This window comes from Bombina bombina, chromosome 6 (assembly GCF_027579735.1).
Source record: "Bombina bombina isolate aBomBom1 chromosome 6, aBomBom1.pri, whole genome shotgun sequence".
NCBI classification, from domain to species: domain Eukaryota; kingdom Metazoa; phylum Chordata; class Amphibia; order Anura; family Bombinatoridae; genus Bombina; species Bombina bombina.
In genome coordinates, this window is record NC_069504.1 from 897,484,235 (window position 1) to 897,506,798 (window position 22,564).

General features: G+C 38.7%; 1 protein-coding gene across 4 annotated transcripts in view; it reads right to left on the minus strand.

The window, feature by feature from the left end:
* GLCE (glucuronic acid epimerase) overlaps positions 1 to 22,564 on the minus strand; it is a 416,991-nt gene that overhangs the window by 350,901 nt on the left and 43,526 nt on the right. For 2 of the 4 annotated variants that reach the window (XM_053718494.1, XM_053718495.1), the window contains exon 1: positions 15,437 to 15,635. The exons of 1 other annotated variant lie outside the window; for it this stretch is intronic. The gene's annotated coding sequence lies outside the window, so the exon portion shown is untranslated. Of the gene's footprint in view, positions 1 to 15,436; positions 15,637 to 22,564 lie in introns of those variants that run through there. One more of the 4 variants, XM_053718497.1, reaches the window with a different exon arrangement.

A 22,564-nucleotide genomic window follows, 5' to 3' on the forward strand; every position in this document is an offset into this window, starting at 1 on the left:
TTCACAGGCCTGATACGACTATATATGTTTACCTCTGCCTTTAATACCCTATACACTTTGAGGCTATGGAATAGGGTGGGTATTGTGTTGACAATTGTAACTACTAATTGTATGGGACCACATTCCACCACTTCATTACAGACCTAGGTGCTTTCTACTACCTTTACAGCTAACGCAATATACCCGGCATTAGTATTTACTATGCCTGGGGTCACACGGACGTGACGTGGTGGAATGTGTTCCCTCTTCCCCCCCCCTACTCTTGGGGGTTACACCAATGTAATACTGAGTGGGGCCTACATAGACTTAATTATGCACCTGTATAATCATATTTGTCTCCATTCTATCCTATATACTATGGTTATGTGTTTTGACCCTATTGCATTTACTGTTCCTTGTCAGGTTTCCATGTTAAAATTGATGTTTTTGTTTAGGTTATGCCCTTAACGGGCGAACAGGTTGATACTCAATCACTTGCACTTTTGTTTACCTTCTTATTGCTTATCTATATAGATATTGGAGTGGGGCTGGCCTTCCAGCCTCCCTCGTTACACATTCGCTCTTAGCTCCCCCCCCCACTGGTTAACCCACACTAGGGTTCCAACTAGGTGGACTATTTCCACCTGTGCTGTCAGTACATTTCCTTTTCACGTGCTAACCACTTCCCCTAATTCCCAGCCCCCCCACACCTCCCACAGAGAAGGGGATCTAGGTTTCCTAAATATTTCCCCTGCCCATTTACTTTCCTGGACAGGAGGTAGAGAATGTCCCGTTTACGACTATTCACACATAACTCCAGAGGCTTAAATTCCCCCTACAAGAGGAGCTTACTCTCCCGTATGCTACGTCACCACAATCCTGACGTAGTGTTTTTACAAGAGACACACTGGCTGTTAGCCTCCCCCACCAGTTTCCACTCTCGATCGTACACGACCATTGAGTGCTCCTCATTTACAAAGAAAGCTAGAGGGACCGCTATCATGATTCACAGGGGGATAGCTTACGAGGAAATCCAGGTACTAAGAGACCCTCAGGCCAGATTCACAGTTGTAGTATGTAAGCTAGACCACGTCACACACACCCTTGTCTCGATCTACTTACCCAACTCCCATCAGCCTGCTTGTCTCAGGAAAATTCTGAGACTGATTGACCAACATAAACAAGGCAGAGTCATAATAGCAGGGGACTTCAACATGATTTGGGACACTGACCTTGACCGTAAGACGTTAAACCCAAATAGGCCCTCTCCCCAACTGACCCTCCTCTCTACACGATTCAAAGCAATCATGTCCGAGTTTGGATATTACGATATCTGGCGTTCTCTACACACCATTGATAGAGACTTCACTCATTTTTCCCAGGTCCACAAAACCTATTCTAGGTTGGATCATATTTTTTGCTCGGCCGGGACTCTGGATTCAGTGCTCCAGTCCAAAATCCCTCTATGCCCATGGTCTGACCATGACCCGGTACTTGCGGACTTACAACTCAGTGATCCTTGTCCCCACAAAAGCAGATGGACTCTCCCACGTAAGATACTAACGGACATCCCTTTCAGGGAGGAGTTACGAAGAGATCTTATAGATCTCATCCAACTCAACGATAACGGCCAGACCACCGATGACACACTTTGGGGTGCCATTAAGGCGGTAACCAGAGGCTATATCATCCGTGAGCAAGCCCGCCTTAAGAAATTAGCTGGCCTCTCCCTAGCCCAAGCCCACTGTAGACTAAGACTACTGGAATCTGCTAACAGAACCAAAGTCACGGAAGCATTGTCTTCTCAGATCTCAGCGGTGCGCTCACATATTAACCATCTAGAATTGCGACGTACCCAAGAGAACCTCACAAGGCTCAAACAGATGTTCTATTATAAGGGTAATAGGGCAGACACTCTGTTGGCGAACAAACTACGCCAGAGGAACAGCTCGTCCCGCATACACCAAATCTTTTACAACAACCAGACTCACAAGCTCCCCTCACAGATAGGGGACTGCTTCTCAGACTACTACTCTAAGCTCTACGATCTTGAGGGTACTGAGATCAAGGCCCCTGCCTCCACCAACCAGATCAGAGAATTTCTTGATTCCTTAAACCTACCCTCCCTATCGACGGAACAACAAGAGTCCTTGGCTAATCCGTTCACTCAGTTGGAAGTTAAACGGGTCATCCAGCGACTCAAACCTCTTAAGGCCCCTGGCCCTGACGGATTCCCCGCACAGTTCTACAAAACCTACTGCCAAGAACTAGTGCCGTTACTCCTTAGGTTTTTTAACAGTGCCAGGCAAGAAGGAAGCTTTAAAAGGGAATTTTTGGAGGCTGAGATCATTATGATCCCGAAACCAAATAAAGACCCCTCTCTCTGCCCCAATTATAGGCCTATTTCGCTTATAAATGTGGACATAAAAATCTATTCCAAGCTTATCGCGAATCGAATTTGCAAACTTCTTCCTGCCCTGGTCAACCCGGACCAAGTGGGGTTTATACATAACCGGGAGGGCACTGATAACACCAGGCGCCTCATTAATATAGTTTGTGAATCAACAAGAATGAACAAGCCTTTTTCGGTTATCTCTTTAGATGCCGAAAAGGCCTTCGATAGGGTTAGATGGAGTTACCTTTGGGAGACCCTAGACGTCCTCAAATTCCCCTCTGATATACGCCTAGCTATCCAAGCCCTATATTCCAACCCTACAGCTACGGTTAGGGGAGTGGGGTTCCATTCAACTCCATTCCCCATCCGTAATGGTACGAGGCAGGGATGCCCTTTATCCCCACTCCTGTTTGCCCTGGCGGTAGAGCCACTGGCAGAAACCATACGCACTAACAAAGACTTGATGGGTATTACACTCTCGGGCTCTAAGCATAACATTGCCTTATTTGCTGACGACGTGACTGTGTTCTCCGCGGACCCTCTTCATACCATCCCTAAACTTTTGGATATACTTGAAGCCTTTGGCTCTCTTTCCTTTTACAAACTTAACGTCCCCAAAACAGAAATTTACTGGTGGGGTTTCTCCCAAAAATACATCTCGGTCCTCCAGAGGCGATTCGACTTCAAATGGTCTAATAAAAATATCACACACCTTGGTGTTAAAATATCAAATGACCTGAAACAGATGGTCAAAGATAACTTCTCACCCTTGCTGGCAGATCTGCGAGCGTTAAAGAATACCTGGGATCACAAGAGCATCTCTTGGATGGGGCGCATAGCCTCTCTCAAGATGTCATTCCTCCCACGGCTCACCTATCTATTTAGGTGCCTACCAATTAGAGTACCCTCCCACTTACTGTTGCAATTCCAAAGCGAATGCACCAAATTCATTTGGCAGAATAAAACCCCGAGGATAGCCCATAAAACACTACAGTTCCCGGTTCACTCGGGGGGTTTGGCCTCCCCATCCATAATTAAGTATTATGAGGGAGCCATGCTCACGCATATCTCCCAGTGGGGAGTTTTGCAATCTCAAGACAGGTGGAGGGATATCGAACAAGCTTCATTGCCCTTTGATATCTATCTAAAAGATTTAATCTGGACCCCGGTCCACAGTCGCAGAACCTTGAACATCCAAAACCTTGTAATTGTAGAGTGCTTGGCGGTTTGGGATAAGATCCGGCACCGCAAGCTAATCGCGCCGCATCCCTCCCCAATTACCTCTATCCCTGGCCTATTTACGGGCCTCCCGGATACACACCCCAACACATGGGCTAGAATGGGGGTGACACAAGTTTCGGATCTCTGGTCTGCGGCCAGAGGAGATGGCTATCTCAGGTTGTCTAGGGACAGCCTTGGTAACGATGTCCCACCTTACCTCCACTTCGAGCTTACCAGGATTAAGAGTTTCCTATCTAGTTGGGGCTTTTCCCCCTCTGCTTCGCGTCCTCTTACTCCATGGGAATCTACTTGGAGGGGTGGGCGCAGACTCTTCAAACCTCTGTCGAGACATTACTGTCTGCTAGAGGGCACGGCACCCCCGGACCTGGCCCCGCATTTGAACAAGTGGGACGCTATCCTCCACACTAGAATCTCGGCTAGTGCCTGGCAAGGATCTCTTACCCTGACCAAAAAATCCTTGCATTGTGTGACAATGTTTGAAACGCACTATAAAGTCGTTTCCCAATGGTACCTGGTCCCAGTGCGATTAGCCAAGATGTTCCCGACGTCCTCCCCACAATGCTGGAGGGAATGTGGAGCTCAGGGGACCATGCTTCACGTCTGGTGGGACTGCCCCAGGTTGTCTCACTTGTGGAATCTGTGTTTCCGCACTCTATCTGCTCTCAAGATACAGTTGCCCAAAAGCCCTGCCACAGCACTTCTACATTTAAACCTACAAGCCCTCCCCAAACACCAACAGATCTTTTGTGTCTACCTTTTATCTTCAGTCAAAACCTGTATTGCAAGATGCTGTAAGAAAGCTTCCCCCCCTGGCTGGTCGGATATCCTTAGGAACATGGCCTATTTGCAGACCATGGAAAGGGATATATTCTATAGTCTAGACAAAAGTGATCTGTTTGAGATGGTCTGGGCAGACTGGACGGAAATACACGACACCACATGGCTCCCCCAGGTCAGGGTATAGTAATGCACATATTTCCCACCTTAGACAAATTCCGACAGGTACCCTTCAATCCCCCCTTCCCTCCCCACCCACAAGGATGAACCCCTCCCCTCCACCTCCCCCCCCCCTCTCTTGATAATTTCTCGCGTAATGTACTGACTTCTATCTCGGATACTTCAATGATTCAGTTGTATCCTTTCTATTGGATTTTCCCTTTTGTTTGTTTGTATTTCATTCTAGTACTCTATGGTTTACTTTGTACTATAATGTGTAGGGGATCTGTGAATCCCCAGACAGTGTTATACTTGTTAAAACAAATAAAAAATTTTAAATAAAAAAAAAAAAATAAAAAATAGGGAGCACTATAAAAATTGTATGCCTGTTTAAAAGGGGCATGTTTTACAGTTAAAGGGACAGTCTATTCAAAATTAAGCTTTCATGATTCAGATAGGGTATGAGATTTTAAACAACTTTCCAATTTACTTTTATCATCAAATTTGCTTTATTCTACAGGTATTCTTTGTTGAAAGCTAAACCTAGGTAGCCACATATGCTAATTTCTAAGCCCTTGAAGGCCACCTCTTAGTGCATTTTAACAGTTTTTCACAGCTAGATAGTGCTAGTTCATGTGCACCATATATAGATAACATGGTACTCACTTCCGTGCAGTTATTTATGAGTCAGCAATGATTTGCTAAAATGTAAGTCTGTCAAAACAACTGAAAAAAGGGAGCAGTCTGCAGAGGCTTAGATACAAGATAATCACAGAGGTAAAACGTGTATTACTATAACAGTATTGGTTATGAAAAACTGGGGAATGGGTAATAAAAGGGATTATCAATCTTTTTAAAACAAACATTTTCATGTAGTCTCTCCCTTTAAAGGGGACATGAAACCCAAACATTTTCTCTTGTGATACAGAGTGTACCATTTTTAAAAAGTTTCCAATTTACTTCTATTATCAAATTTGCTTTGTTCCCATGACATTTTGTGTTTAAGAGATACCTAGGTAGGCATCTGCAGCACTACATAGCAGGAAATAGTGCTGCCATCTAGTACTCTTGCAAATGGATAACATTGTTACAAAACTGCTGCCATATACGAATAGGTTGGCTCTTAAGCATACGTCCCTACTTTTCAACAAAGGATACCAAGATAATGAAGAAAAATAGATAATAGAAGTAAAGTAGAAAGTTGTTTAACATGGAATACTCTGTCTGAATCATGAAAAAAAAAACAAAATGTGGGTTTCATATCCCTTTAATGAGTTTCAAGCATGATCTGGCCATTAGCAGCCACACTCATGTCTATGAATCTAGGTTAATGTCTGTGGAGCTGAGTGACAGGAGCCATATGCAGCTTCATTTAAGCCAGGCATGTTGTGCTTACAGTCCCATTGCGGAGTGGACAGCCCCCCGATGCCCTGCCCTATCAAAGATCTCTATCCGAGAAGCAAATCTGGCAAACGCACAAAACTTCAGATATATTTTACAAATTCTTAGAACTTCTGTTGCTTAGATGTTTAAAGCACTCAAATTCAGTATGCCTAGATCTTCAGAATTCCTATGTATTTTGTAATGATGCCAACTAGCTGTACATATGTGCACCAGATTGTGTGAAGTCTGCAAGCTTATGTGAAGCAAGGTAGGAGCCTAGATTGTGGCACTAAACGTTTACACATATGGTCCTGAATCAAAAGCGTCACACTGCACTATTTAGTCATTACACTTTAACTGCGTCTGAAATCCAAAAAAACAAAACAAAAAACAAACTCAAAAGGTCAAAGAGACATATACACTGGACCTTAAACAGTCCGGTAACATCTCTATATCATTAATAATAGCTATAAATGGACCCAGTACTGATTACTGTGTAGAATGTCACAAATCTGATTTCTGCAGAATATACTCCAGCATCTCTGCAGTCAGTGGGAAATCCCCCAGTATTTTCAGAATTTATTGATATAAAAAGTGGGTGAAATAAATGACTTTAAAATATGTTTTTTTTGGCCTATGAATAAACATTTTATAGGGGCTCAATTTTGAGTACACCGTTGTTTTAAAGGCAGACTGTAGTGGAAAAGTTACATTTTCATTACAGCGCATCATTTTTTGCACTTCTTGCTGGGACACACTAGCAAAGAGATTAGTCACATAGATGAAGGTCCCACTCAGGAGCGGCAGAGCACAACTGGTCCAGCAGCAGGAGATAATCATCAACCCAAATGGAAGCAGTAATCACATGACCCTGCCAATCACCAGCTGTGTTCTTCTTGGGAGCTGCATTGCTACTGAGCGGGACTTATATGTGTTTCAAGTGAAGGTGCCCGTTTTTAAAAAAAAACTATTATAAACAGGGGCACTTTCATTCATGAAAATTGACATTGCACCGGATTTTAAAAATACTTAACTCTTTCATCTGAAACGCCGGATCGCCGATGCACCCGCCTGCTTCTTGCTGGTTAACTTACCCAGCAATGACGAAACCAGTTTCCTCCAATCACGGCAATGCCTCAGGCAATGATTCCCCCGGGGAGGGGGGGGGGGGGAAGCCGTGATTGGAGGATGCCAGAATCGTCATTGCCGACATATGAAGAGGCTTGCGACTGGGTGGTGAAGTGCTGGAGCGTCTTCAAGAAGAAAAAGGTAAGTATTTAAAGAAAACGCGAGAAATGTCATTTTTCCCTGTTTTTAATAGTATTTTTTTTTTACTCATTCATGAAATTTTACATTCACTTTAACTCTTGTGTAGAGGTCAAAGAGTTCCAAAAAGAGTAGTGCAAAAATGGCATCCAACAGTAAAAGATGGAAGCACTGTACCTCATACTTTAGTGTTTTTTATATATATATATATATATATATATATATATATATATATATATATATATATATATATATATATATATATATATATATATATATATATATATATATATATATATATTTTTTTTTTTTTTTTTTTTTTTTTTTTTTTTTTACTATATTTTCAGTATATTGTAAATATTAACATAAGATACTGTAAATATATAATTTGCTGTTGACAGTACCAGTTTGGAAAATTATTATGCGCCGTACTAGCACTTTTTAAACAATTATAGCACATATAGGTTTTCCTATGTTCTTATGCCTGATATGTTTAAAGAGCATGCATGCAGTACACACAGACATAAAAGAATTCTGGGAAGTTATCTCAGAAGAGCATACATGTTTGTAACAATAGAAGCCACCATATCTCAAGAATAGTTTACTTAGACAAAAATAGCTATTGCGATATACAGAATAGTGTAATGTGGTTTAAAATAAAGGCTACATCAGATTTGTCCAACCTAAGGCTTAACTGCTTTTTACCTGGCAGTGGCACCCTACTTCCTGGTTTAAATGGCCATAAAACTCCTAGGGAATTTTCCATTCATGTTTATAAATATTATATATTTTGTTTTCTTTTCCAGTAATTTAAAGTGAATGTCAATTTTGTCTTATTTTAAGCAATTTTAATATTGCTTTCAAGTTAATAAAGAAAACCGCCGCTTTATTTTTTAAAAAAAAAACAAAGTAAAGGTTATATTTTTATTACCAAATTTGCTCCGTTTTAGGTAGCAGCTCCTCCCACCCGCAACTTCCGGATTTAATCCCCTGTAAGGTATACAGCAGTCCCACCCACTGTTTACGTAAAGTCAATGCACGCTCCCGGCTTTGCTATACACAGCGCATGCGTTGCGTACTTACCAAGCGCTCTGAAACGTCCCATAAGTGTAATAGCACATGCGCTAAATGTGAACGTGCGTGAGAGCTCTGTGTGACGGCTTCCAAACACAGGCGCATTACATACGAGTGACGTAGCCGAAAGGGGTTTGGTCCCCCCGTGGTTGATCGGATTATTGGTTGACACAAGCGAGCCTACAATGTCAATCATTAATCCAAGATGGCGGGCGGAGGATTGAGATGACGATCGTAATTAAATAAAGCTCAAATACTAGTTAGAGGTTTGCTGAAAAAATTATGAATTAAAGTGGCAGTATTTTAAGGTCAGCTTTTAAGCAGTGTTTAGCATTGAGCTTGACTTTACATTCACTTTAACTTTGAAAATTATGGTATTACACTACCCACAAGGGGCAGAAGTGCATATTCCAGACTTCAGAACCATGACTATTCTACATTATACAATGTGATCATTTATATCTGTCCTTAATTGGCAACAACAGAGGACACATGTGTTTGGTTGATCAGTTTAGTAGGTTATTTAAATATGTCCTTAAAGGAACAGTCTAGTTAGTAAAATTAAACTTTCATGATTCAGATAGGGCATGCAATTTTAAACAACTTTTCAATTTACTTTTATCATCAAATTTGCTTTGTTCTCTTGGTAATCTTTGTGAAAGCTAAACCTAGGTAGGCTCACATGCTAATTTCTAGGCCACCTCTTATCTAAGTGCATTTTGACAATTATTCACAGCTAGACATCCCTTTAAACTCAAACACATTCTACTGAAATCCTAATTTCACTGCTGCCAATTCCACTCTAGCAGGGAGTATTTCAACAACACCAAGGCTGACAAGCAGAATGGGCCAATCATGGAGGTGTAGTATAACAACCATAGTTTGCGCTTGCTCAATAAAAGTTTATTTAAAAGGGACAGTCAACACCAAAATTGTTATTGCACAACCAACATTGTTATATTAATAATACTTTATAATATTTAAACCTCTAAATGTCTGCCTGTTTCTAAGCTTATCACACGCTTTTTTTATTTGCTGTTCACAACAGGAGACTGCTAGTTCATGTGGGCCATATAGATGGGGTTATTTATGAGTAATTGGCTAAAATGCAAGTCAATAGTTAATAAATAGCCATGTGATAAGGGGGCTGTAAAAAGAGGCTTAGATACAAGGTAATCACAGAGGTTAAACGTATATTAATATAACCATGTTGGCTGTGCAAGCTGTGGAATGGGTAATAAAAGGGATTATATATATTTTTAAAGGGACACTGAACACAATTTTTTTCTTTCCTGATTCAGATAGAGCATGCAATTTTAAACAACTTTCTAATTTACTCCTATTATCAGTTTTTCTTCGTTCTCTTGCTTTCTTTATTTGAAAAAGGCATCTAAGCTATTTTTTGGTTCAGACCATGGAAAGCACTTGTTTATTGGTAGGTGAATTTATCCACCAATCAGCAAGAACAACACAGTGTGTTCACCAAAAATGGGCCGGCATCTAAACTTACATTCTTGCATTTCAAATAAAGATACCAAGAGAATGAAAATAATTTGATAATAGGAGTAAATTAGAAAATTGCTTAAAATTGCATGCTCTATCTGAATCACGATAGAAAAAATTTGGGTTCAGTGTCCCTTTAAATAATACAAAATTTGGAGTAGACTGTCCTTATAACCCTTTCCCGTCAGGGCTTATTTTCCGATGTAAACAAATAAGTTAAAATTGAAATCACTATCGTTCATGCGATAGCGTGATTTCAATGATGGGAATCGGGTCGGGGGGGTGCCTATGACGCTAGGCGCACACCCTCCAGCCCGCGATCCCAGTTAGGAAGCCATTATGGACTCCAGTACTAGGACAATCCATGCCATCCTTATGGCGCTAAATCCCAGTGCAGTTAGAACAGCAAGGAACGTCTTATCGGTGGGAAGGGGTTAAAAGCATTCTGTGTATCTGCCAGCACTACCATTTAGAAGCAAGCAGCAATGATCATGCGCCATATGTTCTGCACATACTCCTTGTCCATATGGAAGGATTTTGATTGGATGCAGTCCCTTCAAACTCTCTGAGTTTGGATAAAATACAAACTTTCCAATCTCAGCCTTAAAGGGCAATTATAGTGAAAAGCGAATTCGTTAGCAGCACTAGTCTCACAACCCAACTCTTGCAGGGCTGAAAGCACTAAAATGACACCCTCTAATGAGAGAGCGTCTAATGCTTTTCACTAGAATGGTCCTTTTAATGAAGGTTTAAAAAGAACTGGTAAGTGCCTTCGTTATTTTTAAACTTTGAAGCAGGGTTAGCCTTGAGACGTTTGTGGTGTGCTTTTTCAATTCTGGGAAATAGAAATGCCACAATTTTCAGAGCCAAATTACATTAAGAATGGGGCAAAAAAATATTAAGCAAAGTTATTTTTCAATAACTAAACCCTTTTATATTAAAATTGCAAGATTTGTACTGTTCCTTTAAAAGTATTTATGTTTTAATCTGAATTTAATGTCCCATTACCGGCTTGTAGTGTTATTAAAATCACATACAATTTAAAACTACAATAAAGTCTAGGTCTGGATATTTTTTTTTTTTTTTTTAACAAATCTGTGCGGTTTCAAAATCTAAATCACATGAAGCAATATATGGGGGGGGGTTCCAAAAGCATGTTTACTAAACAAACAAGTCATATGCGTCTTTAAAAGAAATATAATTCTCAAGATACTTGGCTTAACATATTCTTACAAGGTATGGATGAGTTTAAGAAAGAATAAAATTTTGTATTACAGTGTTTACAAGTAAAGACAAGACCAAGTAATAGCCAAAAGGGTAAGGAACATCTCTTCCTTGTGATATTCTGCTCCTTATTATAGAGGAGTTGTCCAGCTATGATTTTCAAAATGAAGCCTCAAAGAAGCCTTTTTCCGGAGTTGGGGGGGCGGGGGGAAACACACAACAATATTTTACTAGTCAAGAAAAAACAAAACTATCCAGGAGAGGAGTAGGTTAACAGTCTGCCTACTGTTAAAGGGACACTGTACCCAAATTTTTTCTTTTGTAATTCAGAAAGAGCATACCATTTTAAGCAACTTTCTAATTTACTCCTATTATCAATTTTTCTTCATTCTCTTGCTATCATTATTTGAAAAAGAAGGCATCTAAGCTTTTTTTTGGTTTCAGTACTCTGGACAGCACTTTTTTATTGGTGGATGGATTTATCCACCAATCAGCAAGGACAACCCAGGTTGTTCACCAAAAATGGGCCGGCATCTAAACTTACATTCTTGCATTTCAAACAAAGATACCAAGAGAATGAAGAAAATTTGATAATAGGAGTAAATTAGAAAGTTGCTTAAAATTTCATGCTCAATCTGAATCACGAAAGAAAAAATTTGGGTACAGTGTCCCTTTAAAGGGATACTAAACCCATTTTTTTTTTCTTTAGTGTTTCAGATAGAGCATGCAATTTTAAGCAACTTTCTAAATTTACTCTTATTATAATTTTTTTTCTTCGTTCTCTTACTATCTTTATTTAAAAAGCATGAATGTAAAGCTTAGGAGCCGAACCGTTTTTGGTTCAGAACCTGGGTTACGCTTGCTTATTAGTTGGCTAAATGTTGCCACCAATAAGCAAGCGCTATCCAGGGTGCTGAACCTAAAATGGGTCGGCTGCTAAGCTTTACATTCCTGCTTTTAAAATAAAGATAGCAAGAGAACGAAAAAAAATTGGTAATAGGAATAAATTAGAAAGTTACTTAAAATTGCATGCTATATCTGAAAAATGGGTTTAGTGTCCCTTTAAAGATAAGACACTGCCTGATTTATAACTTGTCTGTTGCCATATTTTTAGGCTGACCATATTGCCGCTTTAAGAAGGAACACATATGAAAAATTCATATGTGAGGGTTCTTATACAAAACCATTTCTTTAAACAGCCCTGAAAACAGCCCTGACATATGTATTTTTCATATGTGTCGCTTTTTAAAGCGGCAATATGGTCAGCCTACATATTTTATTAGTGAAACTAGTAGGTTGATGTAAATAGATTATCTAAAAGGGACACAGAATTCAGCAGTATGGTGCACATGATGCATGCTCATGAGCGCTGATAGGTAGGTATGCTCCATACATACTCCACAGAGCATGAGTACCAATTTGTACCAGTATTAGCTCATAGACAGGCTCCACAAACATGCATATGGTGCTAATCTTGGTATTAAAAAGCAGACATACACATATTGGGGATTTGTTGTGCAAACAATCAATCAATCAAAATCGCAGCATTTTCGGTTTGTTATTCAGAGTTTACATACTGTATATATTAGTACAAAAGTACAAATCACATTTTCTATTTCATTTTTTCACAGATATTGTGATCTCAAGTGTGACGTGCTAATTATTAGTATTACTACCATTACATCATAATCAACGTCAGTATATCATCATTTTATAAGACACACAATATTCCCACCCATGAATATATTAGAATAATTTGCAGCATCCTAGCCCTGCAGACCCTTTGCAAATCTGTAAGCACTGACCATAAATTCACAAGATTGTGTTATGATTTTTCCTGTTTACCACAGATTCTTTAGTGAGAAGACAACTGAGTTTTGTTTTGTTTTTTAATGCAATGGCCAAAAGTATGTAAACACCCCTATTAATGATTGATGTCAGGTGTTCCTCCACACCTACTGCTAAAAGGTGCATAAAAGCCAGCACATAGCCATTAAAGGGACATTCAAGTCAAAATAAACTTTTATGATTCAGACAGAGCATTAAGACACTTTCCAATTCACTTCCATTATCAAATTTTGCACATTCATTTAATAGTCACACTTTCTGGGGAACAAAATGCTACTGAGCATGTGCACAAGCTCACAGGGTATATTATACTAGTCTGTGATTGGCTGATGTCTGTCACCCGATTAGAGTGGGCCAGAAAATGGGAGAAAATATGAATTTGGCAGCAGGATGGGTTTAATGAAGAGCTCAGTGACTTTAAATGTGCCCTGTTATAAGATGCCAACACTGCTACAAGTCAGTTTGTGAACTAGATCTGCCCCAGTCTGCTGTAAGTGCTATTATTGTGAAGTAAAAAAAAAAGTGTCTAGGAGCAATAAAAGCCCAGCTATAAAGTGGTAGACCACGAAAAATCAGAGTGGGGCTGCTGAGTGTTGAAGCGAGAATAAAAATCAACTAGTTCAAAATTGCCTCTGGAAGCAACATCAGAACAAGAACTGTGTTTTGGGAGCTTCATGAAATGGGTTTCCATGGCCAAGCAGCGGTATACAAGCCTCACATCTGGAGTAAAGTAAAGCACATTGCCACTGAACTGTGGAGCAGTGGAAATGTGTCACTCCACTATCCGGAAGTCTGATAGCAGAATCTGGGTGTGGTAGATGCCAGGACAATGCTACCTACCTGGTGACTACTGTAAGTTTAGTGGATGAGGTATAATTCTCTGGGGCTGTTTTTCAGGGATTTAGCAATACCCCTTAATTCCAGTGAACAGTCCTCTTAAAGGGATACTAAGTCCATTTTTCTCTTTCTTTCATGATTCAGATACAGCATGCAATTTTAAGCCACTTTCTAATTTACTCTTATCAATTGTTCTTCTGCTATCTTTATTTGAAAAGCAAGAATGTAAGCTTAGGAGCGGCCCATTTTTGGTTCAGTACCTGGGTAGCGCTTGGTGGCTAAATGTAGTCATTAATCAGCAAGCGCTATCCAGGGTGCTGAACCCAAAATGGGCCGGCTCCTTAGCATAAATTTCAGATTTTTCAAATAAAGATAGCAAGAGAAAAAATAAAAATTGATAATAGGGAGTACATTAGAAAGTTACTTAAAATGGCATACTCTATCTGAATCATGAAAGAAAAAAAAAATGTGTTTAGTATCCCTTTAATACAACAGAATACAAAAGTAATTTTAGACAACTGGGTGCTTCCAACTTTGTGGTAACAGTTTGGGGGAAGACCTTTTCCTGTGCCAGCACAGCTGTACCCCTATGGACAAAGTAAACTCTATAAAAACATGTTTTGACAAGTTTGGTGTGGCAAAATTTGAGTGGCTTCCACAGAGCCTTGACCTCAACCCCATTGAATGCCTTCTCGTCCAACATCAGTGCCTGAACTCACAAATCGTCCAACATCATTGCCTGACCTCCCAAATGTTTCTCTGGATAAATGAGCATAAAATTCCCACAGCCCATTTTTGGCTCAGCACTCTGGGTAGCGCTTGTTGATTGGTGGCTAAATGTAGCCACCAATCAGCAAGCACTATTAAGATGCTGAACCAAAAAAAATGGGCCGGCGCCTTATCTTCCATTCCTGCTTCTCAAATAAAGATACCAAGAGAATGAAGAAAAAATTATAAATGAAGTAAATTAAAAAGTTGTTTAAAATTGCATGCTCTATCTGAATTGTGAAAGAGAACATCTGGGCTTCATATTCCTTTAAATTACATGATAAAAATATCAAAAAACAAAAGCAGACCCAGTTCAGTAAGGTCTGGGTAGCTGCAGGGCATTGCAAATGACTTCACTGGCATACAAAATTGTGGGGATTTAATATGACAAAGTTTTAGTTGAGTTTTCAAGTTACAAAATGTATTAAGATTGGGGGCATAGTATTTCCATATATTCTATTGTGCACCCTTCATTAAAAAAATAATTAAAACAATATATACATAAACAGAACCATTGCCACTGCCTGTGACTTGTCAAATGGTATTTATCTTCACTAGTAACAACTGTATAATTAGTTTATTAGACGAAACATCTCACAAAATCGTACAGTATGAACTTAATGTTCCATATATTTAACCAGTTTATTTAGTAAACATCTCCGAATCAACACATTTGGCTGCTAAATGTCATTATTTTTCCCCACAGATCACATTATCATACAAATACATGTTAATGTTTAAAATAAATTCCAGGGAACGTTCAGTAAAGGCTATAAAAGGGGAATGCGGCTTAATATAAAATATAATTTGCAAACAAAAAATATAAACAAGATGTATAATTAAAGCTTGTATAATTTTTTTTTTTAAATGAATATATCTTCAGTAAGTAATCAAACAGCTAAATATGCACTGTCCCCTGTGCTGCACATATAAAACGTAACCCACTCCCATAACCAATCCCAAATGCCCTGCTGCCCTCACCTACGCTCCGCTGCAGGTTGGGTCCCAGCGACTGGATCCGAATGGTTTCTCGGGCCTCAGATACCAGATCCAGGAGCTCTCAAAACCTCCCAAAGCGGCGAAGTAATTCACCAATAAGAGTTCATACTGTATGCCACAGCGGCAAGTATAACCAATCGACTTACAGTGTACCAGAAACAATGCGCCAATCAGGAAGGAAAACCGAGGCCTTCCAGCCAATAAGAAAACATGGTATCGCATCCACAGTGATTGTGCGTGTCATGACTCGTTTTCGTTTGAATTGGCTTGTTGTAATACTGATATTGGTTCGAAGGGTTGAATCAAGGTGCCCAGAAAGGTGCACATAAGGATTAGCGCTTTTCTGCTGGTCTTCTTTAGTTCAGTTACTATTTTATGTGTACGTTTTGTGACATTATTAATAATGTTGGTAAAGAGCGGCAAGATGACTTTTGGGAATTCAGGGTGGATGGTGGTCTCGAGACTCGAGTACTCTTCTAAACTGCAAACAACACTTAAAGCGACATTACACTTTACATTAAAGCCACCCCAGTTTTCTTGAAATTGATTTTAATGGTTTAAAAAAAAAGTTACTTAAACGATTTAAAGGGACAGTCAGTCTAGTCAAAATTAAACTTTCATGACTCAGATAGGGCATGTCATTTTTAAACATCTTCACAATTTACTTTTATCACCAATTTTGCTTTGTTCTCTTGGTATTCTTAGTTGAAAGCTAAACCTAGATAGGCTCATATGGTAATTTCTTAGCCTTTGAAGGCCACCTCTTATCTGAATGTATTTTGACATTTTTTCACAACTTAAGTGCGTTAGTTCATGTGGGCCATATAGATAACATTGTGCTCATGCCCGTGGAGTTACATAGGAGTCATCACTGATTGTCTGAAATGCAAGCCTATCAAAATAACTGAAATAAGGGGACACTCTGCAGAAGCTTAGATACAAGGTAATCATAGAGGTAAAAAGTGTATTAATATAACTGTACAGTATTGGTTATGCAAAACTGGGGAATGGGTAATAAAGGGATTATCTTTTTAAACAATAAAAATTCTGGTGTAGACTGTCCATTTAATAAGTAATATCTGTCAACGGTCAATTCTCTCTAGAGTACCTGTTATCTGAGTATATTTTCTGTATACATAATCCAAGGTTTCAGAGGTCTAGAAGTTGTTTTTTAGTATCGGCTGAAGCACTACTCATCTGGTAAAAATAAGTGATTTTGAGTTCAATAATAGTAAATGATGATGGACACAGTTTCCAATAACGTGCAATGCTCATTTTAACTGCTGTACAAATTAAAGCAACTAGTTTATTGGCTTTAGCAGAGAGACCTTTAATCGGGTCATGAAGTAGTGCTTATGTGGGTGTTACGTGCATCACTTTGCTAAATATAGTACTAAGTAAATTAGAGGTCTTGGTCCATAAATTCTCCACACATGAGCACTGCCACCAGATGTGCATATGTGCCTCTCTCACCACAACCACAGAAACATAGAGCACTAGATGGAACTCATTCTAGAAGGGTGAAGGTACCATAAAAAAGAAGCATCTTATTAATCATTAAATTTAAACTGGTTTAATTTATTATTTTTTTTGTATTTGCCAAATAAACATGTTATTACCGAAAATTGTGTCTCTGTTTACTGCTATCTCCGTTTGCCGTGGCAGATGCTTTTTTTTTTTTTGGTGATGTTTTCACATCTTTCCAAAAAGAATCTGGTCTGATTGGCATTGAGCGAAAATAAAAAGACACCCCTTTTTTTAAATACGCATGTGCTTCTTTGTAGGCAGCATCACAGACTCAGTGTATATTCATGTTTTGTGCATGTGCTATCTGAAAACATGGGAATCCCTGCTTACGTTCCGATACTCAATAGTAAGCAGCGGTTCTCTGAAATAGAGCAGCGCTTCATTACAATTTGGGAAGTATACATTTTAATACAATTAAATTCTTGACTAATAGGAAAATTGAATTGAATTATGTAGAGCAATTGAGCCCAGAGGCAGAATTTTTTGTCACTTTCTGCGATGAGATTTCTTGGTGAAAATTTTTCTGCAGGTTATTTTTAGATAAAATAAAATGGTTAAATTAGACAGTTACACTAAGGCACCAATTCAACTGCAATGTGTTGGTTAACTGAAGAATAAAGCAATTTTAATGCTTTATAATATAATTGCATTGCATACAAAAAATAGCTGCATACAAAAAATAAATTTTAAAATTTCTTGAATAAATCTGTTTCCTTTTCATAGAAATGTAGTAATAAAAAAGATGCAATGCTCATACTAACATCTTACATTCAGTATAAACAGCTTTGCAGACTAGCAAAGGCTAGGGGGCGGGTTTGAAAAATCTCTGAGAGCCAGTCAAGAAGCAATGTGCTGCTGCTTTGCAGGGCTACTGCATATTTGACTGCTCACATCAAACAGCACTTTGCTCTGGATGCACTGTGTTAAGGAAAACTTACACACTGCAACCAGAGCACAGCTCTGTTTGAAGAGAACAGTCTAATGTGGAGCAGCACTACAAAGTTCTAGCGCTAATAGTTCCTGCATGCGTCCTATTCTTTCTGCAGACATGCTGCATTTTCTGCAATGACATCTCAGATCACTGTATGTTCTGCCTTGGGGCAATTGAGTATGCATGGATTTCTAAGACTCAGGAGCTTGCATTCCTCTCTACGTAGAGACAACTGATTCAGGAAATATGCGGAGGTGGAACAAGTAAAAGAGTTAGGTAGAAATACATTAAATTATAAAAAAGAACTACTAAGGATTTAAAAAAAATGGTTTTACATGTCATATGCAGTTATTCTGAAATATGTGTAGTAAACAGTAAAAAATTACCATTAATTTAAGATCATTTTCTTTCAGGTTGGCACTAAATGAAAAATGTGTGCCTCTTTTTAAGACCTCACATAATTTCTTTACTGTCCATATATTATTTAGATCTGTTTGCCACTTAACCATGGAAGGCAGTTTGTAGGTATATTAAACAACGGATATAAGTTAGAAATAGCACCTTTAACTTGATGAGGGGACATGCAAAGATACTCCAGATGAGTATCTGATGTGACAGTGTCTCTACCTAGTACCTTAAATACTCTAGCCCTGAGTTGCAAGTATTGAAACTAGCTAGATCTTGTATGTTAAGGTCTTTATATTGATTTTATGTTATGAAGGATTAGGTATCCGCTATACTATATAAACCTTTGTTAGGCCATTTCATTTGAAGGAAGTAAAATATAGAGTAGAAAATGTGACAAGAGGTGTCGCTCTGGATCTATCACTAATCAAAGGATATTTGGCACTAATTTTATCCCAGAGAAAAAGGGAGTGATACATTATAGTAAGTTTTCTCCAGTTTTCTGGTCTATGAGACTGTGAGGACCAAAATAGTTTATAAAGAGAAGTTACCATTGTCATATATGACTCCAATTGGATGCACTGGATATCTGTAACATTATGCCACAAGGTTGTCCGGGCAGACCTAGACGCAAAAGGCCCAATCCAACCTCAGAAAGACCCAATCCAACCCCCGTCCTAAGGCGATTGAGTGTATTCCTGTTAATTCTCTTTTTTTTTTTTTTTGTCCCTTCCAAATGAAAGAGATTAGGTTTGGCTGAAATTTTTTTAGAATATTATTATTATTTTTTGTAATGAGTAAAGATCTAAATAAATATAAATGTTTGGTTAAAATTGGCATCTTAACCGTGACAGAGTGACCAAACAAAATGTTTAATATTTGCCATCTATTTATTAATTGTCGTAAGTGAGAAAACATGGGGGATAGTTTAGTTGGAATAATAAATTAACTTTATTGGAAAGTATAACCTCAATATATTTGAGGCCTTTTTAATGCCCATTTAAATTTAAAAAAAATAAATAATAATTTGTTAGTAAGTTGTGGTAAATTTGCACTGATCGCTTCACACTTATCATTGTTAATTTGGTGCCACAAAATATTTGCAAATTTATCAATAGTAGAGTACACTTAGGGAAGTGAGAGTAATTGTTTTGTTATATTTAGTATAACATCATCCACAAAAAGACTAATTTTGTATTTGGTTTTGCCGACTTTAAGACCAGAAATATCTCGGTTTTGTCTAATAAAAGAAGCCAGTGGTTCGATACAAAGGGCAAATAATAATGGGGACATCCCTGTCTTGTCCCATTTTTAATATTTTATAACCTTCAATTTTGACAAATTCTTTTGGGTTTAAATAGACGGAGGAAACCGCAGAGCAAAACTTTCCAGAGATTCCCATTACTTCTAATACAGTATAAAGATAGGACCAATCAACTCTGTCAAACGCCTTCTCTGCATCCAAAGACAGAAACAGAGAAGGCGTCCCACTAAGTAAGGCATATTCAATGCATTTTTCGTATTTTATCTGGAGCCTATTTTTAATGAATCCTACTTTGCCAGGGTGAATTAATTTGGGCATCAAATGATTTAGTCTTGTAGCTAGAATTTTAGTAAATAGCTTGATTTCTTGGTTAATTAGAAAAATAGGGAGATAGTTACTACAATGTTGCTTACTCTTACCCTGTTTGGGTATTACAGATATCCGAGCCATCAACAGCTCCTCCATCATACCTTCCCATCTAACATACAATTAAAGAAAGTAGTCAAAATAGGACTCAATAAATGTTTTATAAAATATTCCCGAATAGCCATCATGGGCAGGTGCTTTTATTGTTTTTTAGATTTTTAATGGCATTTTGTACCTCCTGTGATGTAATAGATGGGTTTATAGTTTGTCTAGTTACATTTTACTTAATTTTGGCAATTTCTCAAATTCACTAGTATCTAAAGCATTTTGGTTTTTGTTGTTGGACATAGGGATAACGTAAAACTTTTGATAAAAGTTGGCAAAAGTATCCAAGATATCTTGTGGATGATTAGTGGTAACCCCATTTGGTTTTTGGATTTGTGGGATAAATGTCAATCTAGTAATTTCCTTTTTGCCAACATTGTGTCAGCATATATGAAGCATATGGAGCATATATGAAGTATCAGTAATTTATGATTTTAAGTGATCTGGTAGCTTCTAATGTCAATAACGTATCCAAAGTAGTCGTTTTATCATTTAGGTTTCAGAGAATAGAAGCTCTAGGCCCCAATTTATATTGGCCTTGCAAATGTTGAATTTCGTCTTTTGAGGATTCAATTTGCTTTGTACAAAACTTACACCTAGACTTAGAGTTCTGCGTTAGCCGTCAAAAGCAGCGTTAAGGGGTCCTAACGCTGCTTTTGGCCGCCCGCTGGTATTTAGGTAAAGGTGTACCGCTCACTTTCAAGCCGCGACTTTTCCATACCGCAGATCCCCTTACGCCAATTGCGTATCCTATCTTTTCAATGGGATCTTCCTAACGCTGGTATTTAGAGTCTTGGCTGAAGTGAGCGGTACACCCTCTACCGACAAGACTCCTAACGGCAAAAAAAGTCAGTAGTTAAGAGCTTTATGGGCTAACGCCGGTTTATAAAGCTCTTAACTACTGTGCTCTAAAGTACACTAACACCCATAAACTACCTATGTACCCCTAAACCGAGGTTCCCGCACATCGCTGCCACTATTATAAATATTTTTAACCCCTAATCTGCCGACCGCACACCGCCGCCACCTACATTATCCCTATAAACCCCTAATTTGCTGCCCCTAACATTGCCGACACCTACATAATATTTACTAACCCCTAATCTGCCCCCCCCCCAACGTCGCCACCACCTAACTTCAAGTATTAACCCCTAATCTGCCGACCGGACCTCACCGCTACTCTAATAAATGTATTAACCCCTAAAGCTAAGTCTAGCCCTAACCCTAACACCCCCTAAGTTAAATATAATTTTAATCTAACGAAATAAATTCGTATTAACTAAAGTATTCCTATTTAAAACTAAATACTTACCTGTAAAATAAACCCTAATATAGCTACAATATAACGAATAATTATATTGTAGCTATTTTAGGTTTTATATTTATTTTACAGGCAACTTTGTATTTTTTTAACTAGGTACAATAGCTATTAAATAGTTATTAACTATTTAATAGCTACCTAGTTAAAATAATTACAAAATTACCCGTAAAATAAATCCTAACCCAAGTTACAATTAAACCTAACACTACACTATCAATAAATTAATTAAATAAATTACCTACAATTACCTACAATTAAATAAACTAAACTAAATTACAAAAAAAAAACCACTAAATTACAGAAAATAAAAAAAATTACAACAATTTTAAACTAATTACACCTACTCTAAGCCCCCTAATAAAATAATAATAAAAAAAAAATAATAAAGGTCCCTACCCTATTCTAAATTAAAAAGTAATCAGCTCTTTTACCAGCCCTTAAAAGGGCTTTTTGCGGGGCATGCCCCAAAGTAATCAGCTCTTTTGCCTGTAAAAAAAATACAACCCCCCCAACATTAAAACCCACCACCCACATACCCCTACTCTAGTCTACCCAAACCCCCCTTAAATAAACCTAACACTACCCCCCTGAAGATCTCCCTACCTTGAGTCGTGTTCACCCAGCCGGGCCGAAGTCATCATCCAAGGGGCACTGAAGATGTCTTCCATCCGATAGAAGTCTTCATCCAAGGGGCGCTGAAGAGGTCTTCCATCCGATAGAAGTCTTCATCCAGGCGGCGTCTTCAATCTTCATCCATCCGGAGCGGAGCCATCTTCAAAGCAGCTGACGCGGAGCCATCCTCTTCCACCGACGCCTACTCGCCGAATGAATATTCCTTTAAGTGACGTCATCCAAGATGGCGTCCCTCGAATTCCGATTGGCTGATAGGATTCTATCAGCCAATCGGAATTAAGGTAGGAAAAATCTGATTGGCTGATTCAATAAGCCAATCAGATTGATCTTGCATTCTATTGGCTGATCGGAACAGCCAATAGAATGCGAGCTCAATCTGATTGGCTGATTGGATCAGCCAATCGGATTGAACTTCAATCTGATTGGCTGATTGAATCAGCCAATCAGATTTTTCCTACCTTAATTCCGATTGGCTGATACAATCCTATCAGCCAATCGGAATTCGAGGGACACCATCTTCGATGACGTCACTTAAAGGAATATTCATTCGGCGAGTAG